Genomic DNA, 14,492 nt, shown 5'->3' on the forward strand with positions numbered 1-14,492 from the left:
CTTTAAGGTACACCTGCCCTAGCGACTCAGGGATTCAAAAAACCATCAAGACGTGGCTATTTCTCAACCAGGGAGCATAGAGTGGGAATCCTCCAAGATCAGTAGCTTTGGAGAAAGGCATTCTTTTTGCACTTTGTAAGGATTCTGATTCTACTAGTGAGAAGTCCATTTGTTTTATAGTCATAAGAACGGCCATACTGGGTCAGACCAAAGGTCCATGTAGCTCAATATCCTGTCTTCCAACAGTGGCCAATGCCAGGTGCCCTAGAGGGAATGAACAGAACAGGTAACCATCAAGCGATCCATCTCCTGTCACCCATTCCCAGCAAACAGAGGCTAGGGACACAATCCCTGCCCATCCTGGCTAATGGGCATGATGCACCTATCTTCCATGAATTTATCTAGTTCTTTTTTGAATTCTGTTATAGTCAATATAGTCCTATTAAATCTTGTATTCTGTTTCCATGACCAAATTATAATGTGATTTAGACCCTTTATACAATAAACATCTGACCAGTAGAAAAGAAATATGGGAAGAGCAAATTTGTGCTTCAAAGACATTAAACATACTACTCAAACATTTTATAGAGAAACACTTATTTTAATTGCCTGTAATGGGCTTATTACATATTTTAATGCAAATTGAGATGTCATTTTCTATGTAAAGGTTAACCATCCCACTGAAAGAACATTCAATTATGTTGCATCCATACATTTGTGCAAGTTAAATCAAAGAGCAGTACAGCACACAAGGGCACAGTTCCTATTTGTGTCCAGGCTAGGTAAAGTAAAAGATAGCTAGATCCCTCTTGCAGCGTCTCTGCTATCATGAGCTATCAGTTGGCAGAACCATACTTGATGAAAATAAGAAACAATGCTTTTTAAAATGTATAAAGTAATTTCTAGTGAAACTAACTGCATGGAAATATTTTTAATATGTCCTCCAGTTCTCTAGTGGCTAAATCGGCATTCTAAGTGAATTCAAGTTCAGAGTGTAAGAGCCTGGCATTTTCTCTCTTCTACACTTCTATTTGGAATAAGAGAAACACAAAATGAAGAGAGGAATGATAGATGAAAGAAGTAAAAGTTAATATGAAGCATAAAACGATCAATAAAAAAGTACACACTAAATTACCTTCAGTTCCAGCTGTTATAATGTTCTGTACACTTTAAGAGAAAAGTGAAAAGATTTTTTTTCAGAATTTTTTTTCATGAATATCTCCTTCGTCTTCTCCTAATCCCATCATCTGGAGTCAGGTTTTCATGCAAATATCTACCATCTTTTTCTGTCTGAGTCAGCAATAAGGTCCACATTCTTACCATCTTCTTTGATATAATCCATCCACTGCTTTTTTGGCTGTAATGTGTATATGAATACAAATAAAACAGAATTTAATTAATTAATTCAGGTGTCACAACCAATGGCCCCCTCCCTCAGGGGTTTCCCTGGGGAGGCAGATCAGTATTGTATGTTGCTAACGCTGTTGCAGGCATCAACCCTTTTGGGAAGAGTTAAAGGTGTGAGCATGGAGTGAAAGGTTCTTTTGCAGGTTACAAGAGGCCATAGAGGGAGGAAGGGAGAAGAGAATGGGTTAACCCGATGCCTCAGCTCAGTCCAAATATATGACGCTGGGTCCAGTCCAAGGTCACTGTGCTCGAACCGACTTTATGCAGCCAAGAAGTCTGCTGCTGTATCCAGTGTTCCCTCTAATTTTTGACAGGCCATGTGTGCAAAAAATTTCTTCTGTGCAAATTGTTGTGCTTCTGTGCATGCAGTGTTTCATCATGTGCGTGGGGTTTAGGATCTGTGTGCGCACCCAGATGCACACAGCTTAGAGGGAACAGTGGCCATATCTGTATCTTACCCAGCCCCAGCCAACCGTGAGAAAAGAGAAGTAAGCTGAACAAGACTGCAGGGGAATGCAGAAAACTAGTGAGACACCAAAGGTCAGCAAGGGGGAAAACAACTGTGTCGCATCCCTAAAGCCAATGTGTTTTGGGAAAGCTGAGAAAGCCATGGGAAGCCGGTTTGGACTGGTACAAAGAGCATGAGGGACAGAGGTCCCTGAATGAGACACCCCCAAAAACCCCTAGGATTTAAAACCTTCCTGAGAGCTAAAGCAAATCAAAGATCAACAGTGGACCCTGGACAGCCTGTGCACAGGACAGAACTCTCGTCTACCCTTCCCCCTCTTCTTACATTACACCCGGCTTGGCCAGCCTGGGGTTGTGTGTGTGTGAGTATGAAAGTGGGTTAGGGCACGGGCACTAACGCTTTCTTCTTTCCTTTGAGTGACATGGGAAGCACCCCGCACTCACCACTGTTATTTTATAAATAAAGCTTTAAAACTTAGTCACTTGGTGTGCTCCTTCATCTCCTCCGCTAAAGATCCTGCGGCCTCAGCCTGATCACCTGATGCCCCAGGCAGATTGGTAACATAAATCTGTCACACAGGCTAATGAATTAATTAATTCAGCCTATAATTTCATTTCAACTGTGCGCCTTCTTCTCTCCTGCCAAAAACTGTACAGTGTTCCATCTAGCAAGATCTTGTAGGACTGATAGGCCGATGTCCAAAGAAACGTATGAACAGGAAAAAAAACCTCAACCTTGTGCTATGAGTAACAAAGGGGAAATTAGTTTCCTTATCTGTAGCTTTTGTTTCTTAGAATGCAAACATCATCTGATCTGAACAGCTCTGCTGAATAGATTGCTAAGTTAATAAACTTCCCCATTTCACAGTAAGAGAGGCAGCTGAGGCAATGTTTTTGTTTGTTTTCCTTAAATTTACTCTCATGGTGCTGGACTGTTCTCAGCATTGTTCACAGACCTGCAAAGAACACTTCCAAACCACATACACTTGGTACTTGGTAGAAGCATTTCTAATTATGTTGTAGATGACAGGAACAATAGAGTTACAGGTGTAAAATGTATAAATTTAATGTGATTAAGAATATTTTGTTATATAAGGAAGATCTATACATCCCAGTGATTGTTCCCTTTATAGCTAAGTATTTCAGACCTGCTGCTTACACCACTAAGCAGTTCTTCCAACCAAAAGTATGCATAAGTGGTAAAAGGTTACATTTAAAAAAATCATTTTTAATAATCTAAAATATTAACAGTAACAGAGGGAATAGTTTTTTAATGATTTACTCAACATTCTGACAGCTTACCGTTAAATGTCCCTTGATATGTCAATTCTCTGAAACCATTTTCCTTACTATTTTAATACATTTCATATTCTCCTTAACCTAGAAGCCCTTTTGTATTAGTGGGAGACAGAATTACGTCTCCAGAGTCCACAGCTAACCATCACGCTGGCTGCAGGACATAGTACACTGAATTCTAATTCCATATCTTTCTATTGCACTTTATCAAATTATACACTGAATGTATTTGAAATAAAGATAAAATAGAATTCCTGGGGGAAAAAAACAACCTCAAAAAACTAAAATCATATTGATGCACAATTTTTAATTTGTCTTTCTCATGCCAAAATTATACAAGATGTCTGATCAGCCTTAGTGACACCCAGGATGGAAGGGGTGTTAATGGGGAAGACACAACATTGATTCTTCTGGAATGGATAATAATTCATTTTGGGAAACAAATCTTAGTTTCTTCTGCCTAAGGTTATGGTTACACTAGAAAGCTTACAGCAGTGCAGCACCGATGCAGCTATAAGCTCTCTAGTGTAAGCCCGCTCTAAGCCAATGGAAGAGATCTCTCCTGTCAACTTAATTAATCCACCCCACAATGAGTGGCAGCAGCTAGGTCGTCAGAAGAAGTTCCTCCAGCGACATAGCACAGTCTACACTGCTGCTTATGTCAGTGTAACTTATGTCACTCAGGGGAGTAGCTTATTCACACCCCTGAGCTACATAAATTATACCGACATAAGCGGTAGTGTAGACACAGCTTCAGTGTCTATAGGAAAGCCTCACAGTCTGACTTTCCTTAATCTGTGGTTGTGTTCCAGGTCATCAATCGGATTTCTTAATAGTTTGCAGTGTTATGTATTTTAAAGGAGAATAGCCCTGTGTCAGTCAGTCAGCCCTCGCTTTTCCATTATCATCACAGCCTCAAGCAGTCTTGAATAAAAGACTTCAAACTTCTTGCCTATGCAACTATTAAAGACTGAATCACCATTATTTATTAAGATCTGTTGCGCGGGAATTCAAAGCTGTATCTTTTAATGGTGTTAACCAAAACCAAGTTGGGAATGTGCCCTGTTTATGAAAACCATGAAATGAAAATGCTGAATCTTTAGTAGACTCTTTTTAAGTTAAACAACAACAACAAAGCCCCGGTGGGGGTTCTCCATCTTCCTAATAACAAAAACAAACCAATTGCTAAAGGCTCTAGGCACTAAAGCCTCTACAGAAAAAAACTAGATGCAATCAATTGGACCCAAGTCACTAAATTCAGATGTGGATCTAAATTTGCTCAAACTTCAGGACTGTCCAGATCCACTTTGTTGTTTCTGACTCATATCAGTGTGAAAAAAACAAACTATTAAATCACCATCTCAACTATATATTGCCATCTCAAAATGGAATAAAAACTTTGTATAGTTTTGCCATATTTGTCCTTGAACAGGTGGTGAAGGCAGAGGCCATTCTACCTTTTACTGGTAATAAAAAAGATACATTATGTATACCTTAAGAATTAAGTTCTTTGGCTCAAAAGTATCTGTTGGCACAAAAAAGGGAACATTACAGTAGAATTGTGTGAAAATAAACACACACAACAAAAAAACAAAGGCAAACTGCATATTCACCTCTGTTAATTTTTTGCATTGCCATGTGGCCCTCTGCTGGGGACTGCTTGGTACTTGTCTGTTGCTGAGCAGTGACAGTGGAAGAAGTGGCTGGCATGGTTGGGTCTGCCTATCTAAAAATATTTTCTGTGATCTGATTTTTGAAGAGAGTTCAAATCCATGAATACAGAAAAAAATTAAATTAGAGTTGAATTTTCCAGTGCTAGTCAATCATATGCACTTGAAGAAAGATGCTTCTCTGGGTCAAAGTCTTAGTATGATAATATACATGTTAGTCATACAACAGATATCACACTATACCTTCTACTTTATCCATTTATATTAAAATTGACCAAAGTAACTAATTGTTGATGCTGACAATGATTTTAAAATGGGGGAAATTACCAGTGCTAAACTCTGGTTGCTTGAGTAAAATTTTCCAGGTTGCTACAGACCAGGGCCATTATTAACAATAACATGAGAGTTACTTCACATTTTCAGATTACAGTAAAAGCTGTTTTATCTGGCATGTTACCAGCCAGAAAGCTCTATAAACCAGCATTTCTGATCTTCAGAGAAAGTCCGGTTTATACTCTGGTTGGCACGGGGCCAGCAGGCTCCCTATCTGGGTCCGTGTGGCTCCTCAGAAGTGGCGACATGTCCCTGCTGCTCCTAGGTGATGGAATGGCCATGAGGGGTTTGGCATGCGGGAGGGGGGTGGGGCAGGGGGTGGGGCATGGGAGCGGGTGCATGGTGCGTGCTCTGGGAGGGAGTTTGGGTGCGGGAAGGGGCTTGGGGCAGGGGGTTGGGGTGCAGGAGGGGTTTCAGGGTGCCGGATCCAGGCAGCACTCACCTTGGGCAGCTCCCCACAAGTGGTGACATGTCCCTGGTGCTCCTAGGCGGAGGCACAGCAAGCGGCTCAGCACGCTGCCCCCACCCCCCCCCACCCCAAGCGCTGGCTCCGCAGCTCCCATTGGCCAGTAACTGCGGCCAATGGGAGCTGTGGTGGCAGCACCTACGGGTGGAGGCGGCGCACAGTAACACCAACCCACAATATATTCAGCACAGTAACTGTATTAAGCAACATATTCAGCACAGTAACTGAACAGGAAGTAAATGGGGGTTACCTTGAACAGGGAAAGGCACAAGCTTAGGTGTCATGGTCCTATATCAGATATGGACTGGCTACAGAGCTTGCTTATATACACAAGATGTATTCATCATGCGATCCTTTAATGCTCCGCCAGCTATGACTGAGGTTCGTTTAAATAAGGTATTGTACACACAATGCCACCTAACAGCTGAACAGTATAATACAGTTTATCATTCCATTACATCTCACCCTTTAAATTCTACATTCCTACCATTTACAATATTATGCTGTCTTTGAAGTTCAGTATGTATCAGTCTGTTAAGTCTCTGAATCATACTGGTTTTCTAATTACATGACCCGAATGCATAACAACGTGGTCATCTGGCTGTCCATTAGTTGCAACAATTGACTAAGGCTAGTTTGAAATCCCTGAGTTATCCTCTTCTTGTTCGGCAACTGCCATCTCTACAGTTTGTTCTGTGGATTGTTCTTTCTGGGGAACAAACTGTAGATGTCGACAGTTTCTGTTGAACTCTTCACTGTCGGTCTTGATCACATATGATCTGGTTGCTGAATTATTTTTCTTCATGACAGCTGGAGTTGTCTATTCTTTTTCTCCCTCTAATTTGACATGAACGTGGTCACCAGTTTTTAGACCTGGTTGTTCTCTAACTGAGTGATGTCTGTTGAACAAGAGTTCATAAGCTCTTATAACCATTTTTATCTGCTTTGGTTACTCTCTTCAGGTCTCGCCACTTTGAAAATAGGTTATTTTCCAAAGTTGAAACAGTAGTCCTGCATTGTCTTTCTATCAGGGGTTGGGCTGGACTATATCCAATAGCTTCTGTTGGTGTTGATCTGTAACACATAAGAGCAATTAATGGATCTTCCTGCTGTAGGATTTTCTTGGCTGTCTGTACAGCTCTCTCGGCCTCTCTATTCACTTGTGAGTAATGTGGGCTGCTAGTAATATGATCAAAATCATATTTCGTTAGGAATAATTTAAATTCTGCTGCAGTGAATTGCAGTCCATTGTCCATCACTAGTTGTTCTGGAATACCAAAGTGAACAAAAGCGCACTTCAGTTTCTCAATAAAACTGTAACATTATGTCTATATTCCTGGAAAAGCAGTCCATGGTGATCAGGTAATGATGTCCTCTGAATTTGCATAAATCTGCAGCTAGTCTCTGCCAAAGTCTGTCTGGTAGATGTGTTGTTAGTAAAGGTTCTTTGTGTTGTGTTGGTCTATTAGTTCTGCAGTGTTCACATGCAGATACTTTGGTCTTTATGTCCTTGCTGATGCCTGGCCACCACACTGACTAGTTGGCTCATTCATGGCCTTTAGTTAATTCCTGATCTCCTTCATGGATGTGGTTTAGTATTTTTTCCTCTCATTTTGTTTGCAATTATGATGCCATTAAGAACATTTAATCATTTGACTCAGTTAATTGTCCATTTGACTCCCTTAATTGTCCACACACTGCAAAGTAGTTTCTTGTCACTTCCACAGTGTCCGTTGGATACTTGGGCCAGCCACTCCAAATGTAACTTAGAACTTTCTGAAGTTGCGTGTCTGTCAAGATTACCTTTTGTAGATAGAGTAGTCTTTCCTGACACAGGTCTGTATGTGTCCACAGCATCCATGTACACATTTATGCAGGGAGTGGAACCATTAAAAGTTTTGGTTCAGGTCTGGTTTGGGTTCATGAATATTTCCTAACTCTCTGATTTAGACACTAACTTAGAATGATGGTTTGGTAACCAGTTCAATCACTTTGAACCTATCTAAAGTGGTTCAGATACACTTCCTGAAGACTAATGTCACACACTCTTATGCTTGCATTATGACTCCTACCAAAAAATGTAGAAAAAAATATTTTAAACAAGTTATTTGCACATACTAGTACAATATCTTCCAAAACTCTGTCAGTCATATTTGACCACTGAGGTGACAAAATGAATTTCAGCACAGAAAATGCCCTTTATACACTGAGGGCTTGTCTACAGTACCCCGCAGAGTCGATCTAAGATACTCAACTTCAGCTACGTGAATAGTGTCGCTGAAGTCGACGTACTTAGATTTACTTACCATGGTGTCTTCACTGTGGTAAGTCGACAGCAGACGCTCTCCTGTCAACTCCGCTTGCGCTTCTCATTCTGGTGCAGTACTGGAGTCAACAGGAAAGCGCTTAGCAGTCGATTTATCACATCTATACTAGACGCGATAAATAGATCCCTGCTGGATCGATCGCTGCCTGCCAATCCAGCATGTAATGTAGACAAGCCCTGACTTACATAGCAGGAACAAGCACCCAGCAGGACATGGGGAGAGGGAGCAGATAGAGAGGGGAGGGAGGTGTTCTGGGATTTGTAATTCCCTTCCATGGGCAGACCACTACCTGGACGTAACAGACAGGAGACCTACCAATCCCAGAACTCCTCTCTCCTCCTCCTCCCTCTCTTTGCATCTCCTGCAAGAGCATCCTGAGAAGTATAGTCTCTGCCCCTCTCTCTCTAGGGTTGGAGCAGAGAGAGACCCTTCCTCAGCACCCCCTAAAGACTCTTCCTCAGGACCTGATTATTGAGCCGTGTTATTTTGAACCAGATACCAGGTTTTTTGGGGACCTGGGGGGGAGTGTTGGCTCCAGCTTGGGTTCAATGTGACTGAGAAATTTTCAGTTCAGTTTCAGTTCTAGTTCACTCAAAAAACCTATCTGAACTCTTGTTGGGTTCAGGTTCGAGTTCAGTTCGATTCCCTGCCTTTACGGCAGCTTTGAGCTCATGGGTAGTTGAGTACAATGCTGGGCTCCTTGACAGAGTGTCTGCTACTACCAGATTTTCCCCAGGAACATATTTAGCAATTGGGTTAAATCACATTAACCTTAGGAATGAGATGTTGGCATCTCATTAGTGCTTGATCCAGGTCTTTTCTGTTGATGAGAGTTACAAGCAATTTATGGTCCATTATCAGTGTAAATGAATCCAGTCCACACACATATCTATAAAAGTTCTTATATGCCCATACACTTGCCAGGCACTCCTTTTCAATTTGTGCAATTTGTACAGTTCTGCCATCTTTCTTTAGAAAATTTCAGTTCCACTGCTTGTCTCAAAAGGTCACATTTGAAAGCAAAATCTCCCAAAGTGTGTGATATATGTAGTCAGTTTAGCACTGTCTTTGGCTAAAAGAATGCCAGAATCTGCTCGAGGCACCCTCTTTGCAGAATACTGTAATTCCTTTCACTTTGGGGAGAAAGTCATCCCAGTGTTGGGAGGATATATTTTTCTCCCATAGCTGCTTCATTAAGTCTTTGAAGATCCACACAGCTTAATATTTTTCCCTTTTGCTTTATAACTGGTACTCTTAGGCCACACCACGCTGTTGTCTGTGATTTTCTCGATTGTCAATGTGCTCTATCCTATTTAATTTAGTGTCCACTTTATGAAGTAATGGGATAGGAATCTTGCAAGGTGTATGTACACTATATGGTTTAGCATTGTTTCTTAATGTCATTTGTACTGGATCTTGTTTCAAAAGTGCAATATTACCAAATATTCCATGAGTTCTTCTACCTTTCTCACTAGGTCCAGCATGGGCTGCAGCTGAGAAGGGTGTTGGTCTGTGGCCCTTGATCACATATAATCTGAATGCATAGTATTTGTAAGCTGTTTCTGTGGTGAACTGGCCCATGCAGTTCAGAACGTCTTCAGGGCTACTAAGAGCTGTGTTAGGTGACTTCAGCTCTGAGATGGGCTGAAGGTGATTGTAAATCCCTTCTGAGATGACTATGACATCAGCCCCTGAGTAAATTTTAAAGTCAATAGGCTTGCCTTGAATATCAGTTTCAGTCTCCAGGCTAGCCCTATGTCATCGTAAGTGATAGACTGCAGAAACAATGGCTCTTGATTGTCTGTAATATGAGTCAACTCCTTGACTGCTTTGGTGCAGCAACAGCTACAAAATGTCCATACTCCATACATTTATTACACTGTGTGCCCCTGGCTGGACATGCATCATCTCTTGGGATATGATTTTTTCCTTACCTTGTGCAGGTAACCTGGAATTTGTCCCTCTTAGCCCGGGCGTTATCTCTTCTTGCCTCTGGGGTTTTATGATGATGACTTTTGACATTCAAGTGTCTGTTGATAGCTTCTAGGTTAGTTTCAGGTTTTTCAAATCGCTCTGGCCTTTTGTTCTGTTGTTTGACTAATTCTGACTGCTTTCCTCTGTGTATAGGTATAGCTAGGCCTAAATCTCTTTTCAGTTGAAGTTACTGTTGTGATGCTTTATGATTGAAAATGACCATTTGTATAATTACTGCTACAATTATAACAACTCTTATGTAAAATATATCATGTAAGGTGTCAATGGGAAAATGCAGTCTATCAAATATGATTATCCTAGTTAAATCCATGTATCATCTTTGTATCTAAAGTTATGAATATTGATTATGTATGTGTATCTTATACATGTGCTGTATTCCTGGGTAACAACCACCAGATAGATTTCTAGCCTTGATGTAAATTCTATGTGTTGATGGCCCATTAAGGACACTTCACTCTAACAATGGGCTACAGAAGAAACTCATTCCTGTCAGTAGGTCTTCCTGTTGATGCCTCAAACTCTGAGGGGCCCATGGCCACCCCCTGTGATTCAGTAAACTATGTAAGAACATGTGATATGTTCATGTGACCCTGAACTCCATCGTGAGCCAGTAACTTTTCACAAACAGGGGCTGTGGACTTTGTTTGGGACAATAAATTTCTATGCAGATGGCAAAGGATGTAAAAAGCGCACCTGGGACATTTCCATTTTGTCTTCATTCCCCAATTCATTTCTCTGAACTAGATTTCTATCAAGGAAGCTCTGAAAAAGGACTGATGACTCCCAATCTGTTTGGGTAATTCCAGAGAGACTTTTGCAAGCTAGCAGTTTATTTCATCACCGCTACAAACCTGATATAAGGACTTTGCAATCACGTATATGTATATGACACATTAAACATTTATAACTCTTCTTTTTTTATATTATTAAACCTTTAATTTTTAGTTATTAAAAGATTGGCATCAGTGTGATTATTGGGTAAAATCTGAGTTATATGTTGACCTGGCTAAGTGGCTGATCCCTTAGGATTAGAAGGGCCCTATATGTGATTAAATTGGTTTTCAGTAACTACGCATCATAATGTCCAGTGTCTGAGTGATAAGCCAAGGGCTGGAATGCCTAAGGAGACTACATTTTTGACTTCTTGTTAACCAGAAGTTCACTTTTGTTACTGGTGTGGTATAATCTAATCATAGAATCATAGAATCATAGAATATCAGGGTTGGAAGGGACCCCAGAAGGTCATCTAGTCCAACCCCCTGCTCGAAGCAGGACCAATTCCCAGTTAAATCATCCCAGCCAGGGCTTTGTCAAGCCTGACCTTAAAAACCTCTAAGGAAGGAGATTCTACCACCTCCCTAGGTAACGCATTCCAGTGTTTCACCACCCTCTTAGTGAAAAAGTTTTTCCTAATATCCAATCTAAACCACCCCCACTGCAACTTGAGACCATTACTCCTCGTTCTGTCATCTGCTACCATTGAGAACAGTCTAGAGCCATCCTCTTTGGAACCCCCTTTCAGGTAGTTGAAAGCAGCTATCAAATCCCCCCTAATTCTTCTCTTCTGCAGGCTAAACAATCCCAGCTCCCTCAGCCTCTCCTCATAAGTCATGTGTTCTAGACCCCTAATAATTTTTGTTGCCCTTCGCTGGACTCTCTCCAATTTATCCACATCCTTCTTGTAGTGTGGGGCCCAAAACTGGACACAGTACTCCAGATGAGGCCTCACCAATGTCGAATAAAGGGGAACGATCACGTCCCTCGATCTGCTCGCTATGCCCCTACTTATACATCCCAAAATGCCATTGGCCTTCTTGGCAACAAGGGCACACTGCTGACTCATATCCAGCTTCTCGTCCACTGTCACCCCTAGGTCCTTTTCCGCAGAACTGCTGCCTAGCCATTCGGTCCCTATTCTAATGATAGAATAACCACCAGTTTGAGGTGAGTCTGCTCTATTTCTCAGCAGTCTGTCCTGAATTTGGCATTCTCAGCTGGGACCCACTGAGGCATGGTGACAAGGTTTTTATCTGATATTTTCACATTTTGCATTCCCAAAATCACAATTTTCAGCCAATGTATGCGGAGCTCTTATAAAACATTCAACATTTCCCCCTGGTTCTTGAATTCTCTTGTGAAAACATGCTCTCTCTCAAACCACATTTCTCTGAGATATAAAGCATGCATCAAGCTGTTGCCGGCACCCAGTGCCGAGAGGCTGAACAACAGCTTGAGTGGTTCGTTACCCGGTGTGCTACACCCAATAATCACAACGGGGTGGAGAAGCAGAAAAGTTTATTTGCAGCTGCAAAAAGGTACAGGGAGAATAAAATCTCAAATCCTGCACAACAGAGCAGGAAGTTACACAGGCTTTTATACATCCTTTTTTCCAGCATACTTATCCAATAGCAAGCTGCTCCAAGTATCCATATAGCCAGCCAATCCAGTTCCCAGCTAGTTCCCTGATTCTCTGTATCATTTGTTAAACTATACATAAAGCTGCTTTATTCAGCATTGTTCTTCCATATCTCCCCTGTTTGGCCTTGCTTAGTTTCAGGCAGTCTGACTCTGCAACATACTGTTGCAGATTCTCAGCATAACTGCTGTGTGTGCCTCCAGGCGGGGGGGGGGGGGGCAAGGACACTTGGGCCTAGCACACAGAGCTGCTGCGAGTGCCTCCAGGCGGGGGGGGGGGGGCAAGGACACCGGGGCCTAGTGCGAGGGGGCTTCATCGACACTTGTGGTCTTCCGTCCCCTCGAGTTACCTAGTGGCCATGCCCCAGTGTTCCCAACAAAACATAACCAGAGTCCTTACATGTCATCTTTGCGACTGTCTTCAGTAAATTCAAAGAATTAAAAGATATGTTCTGCTTGCTTCCCCATAGCATAAATTAAAGAAGATACCTGTATATCATTAGTTTCTTTGTGGAGTTTGTTTGCAATTCAAAGTCTTGCAAAATACTGCTTCCTGTCTGTCTACCGTGAAGGTTTGTCAAAGCTGAAATTCTCTGGGGCACTGAAGTATGGGATGTTCATGAGATCCTTCAACCTTTGTTGCTTTGTTCTTCTGTTTCTGTTCTTAGATTACTCCTGACATCATGTCATGTTTTCTGTACCAGACATGGACTGGCTGTAGAGCTTGTTTATACACACGAGATGTGTTCATCATAAGATCTTTTAATGCTCTGCCAAGTATGGCTGAGGTTCACTTAAATAAGGTATTTTACAAACAATGCCACCTAGGGGTTGAACGGTATAATACAGTTTAGCATTAGAGATACTGCTTCCAGGTACCCAGAGGCCTGTACTCAGGGAGCCCTGCATGCAGGCCTGGGACTCCTGAGCTCACCGAACAGCAAGTCCTACCCTTTCAGTGGCTGGCTCCCGACCCTCTCTCAGAGTGGCTTCTCCCCTCTCATACTGTTCTCAAGGATGGGCATTTTACTGAAGACTTTCCTTATTGGTCAAGCTACCTCTACTTTCCTGGGCTTTTTTCTTGTCAATCATTTGAACTGTAACCTCCCAGCCCTTTTCTCTCAGGGTATGTCTGGCTTTCAGGAAACATCCCATGGTACCAAGTCTCAGAGCCCAAGTCAGCTGACTCAGACTAGGGCTAGGGGACTAAACATTGCTGTGTAGCCATTCAGGCTCTGGCTGGCGCCTGGGCTCTGAGATCCTCCCCCCTTGCTGGGTCTCAGAGCCCTGGGCTCCAACCCAAGCCAGAACATCTACACAGCAATTTTATAGCCCCACAGCCCAAGCCCTAGGAGCCTGAATCAACTGACTTGGGCCAGCTGTGGCCGTGCCATGAGTCTTTTATTGAAGTGTAGACATACTTTCAAATGCTGCTCCTCCTCTGAGCAGGTGTGCTGGTGGCCATCCAGGCGCAGTGGCTATAACTCCCCTGAACCATCAGGGGCCCATATCGTTCAAAATAGTGTCTCTCCTCTCTCCATATTGGTTGCCTAGCAGACTCTGAGTCTACCTTGGCTCCCCCTACCATCCAGGGTCAGCATCTCTCCCTGAGTTACTAGCATAGAGACCGAGGAACCAAGGTAAGTGCCTCAGGGGTTACATTTGTATAAAGCACTCAAACCTGTTGGGGTGGCCTCCCAAATCCTCTACTGAGATATAACACTGGCATGCTATTCAGGAGTGGTCACATTAGTTCCCTTCCTTCCAAAATGTAATGTTTCCTATAAACAGCAGTCACAAGAAAAGGGCGCTTAGAAGACAAATGTATTCTTATTCTTTCCTCACTTAAACAACAACAAAAAACTGCAAAATTGTGAACCACATATGAACCGGAACAGGGGTTCTGAAACTAGTGGTGCTATTATGAATACATAGTCTAAGGAATGAAAACTACTACTGATATATAAGAAAAGCCATTCAAAATCATTCCTTTATAGTGACATTTATAGTACTAGTCCCTGTCTAAACCTTTGAACCAGTGCATTCAACTGCACTGACCCAGGAGGAACTCCAAAGAGGAAATTTGCCATCTTGGACCTACAAGACACACCTAAA

At 42.2% G+C, this 14,492-nt stretch overlaps 1 long non-coding RNA gene across 2 annotated transcripts in view; it reads right to left on the bottom strand.

The window, feature by feature from the left end:
• Nucleotides 1–624: 624 nt before the first annotated feature.
• LOC144930789 (uncharacterized) overlaps nucleotides 625–14,492 on the bottom strand; it is a 36,556-nt gene continuing 22,688 nt past the window's right edge. For both annotated transcript variants that reach the window (XR_013636173.1, XR_013636172.1), the window contains one exon: nucleotides 625–1,357. This is a non-coding gene — a long non-coding RNA (uncharacterized LOC144930789). The remainder of the gene's footprint in view (nucleotides 1,358–14,492) is intronic.

The sequence above is a fragment of the Lepidochelys kempii genome, chromosome 1 (assembly GCF_965140285.1).
Source record: "Lepidochelys kempii isolate rLepKem1 chromosome 1, rLepKem1.hap1, whole genome shotgun sequence".
In the NCBI taxonomy this organism is placed as follows: domain Eukaryota; kingdom Metazoa; phylum Chordata; order Testudines; family Cheloniidae; genus Lepidochelys; species Lepidochelys kempii.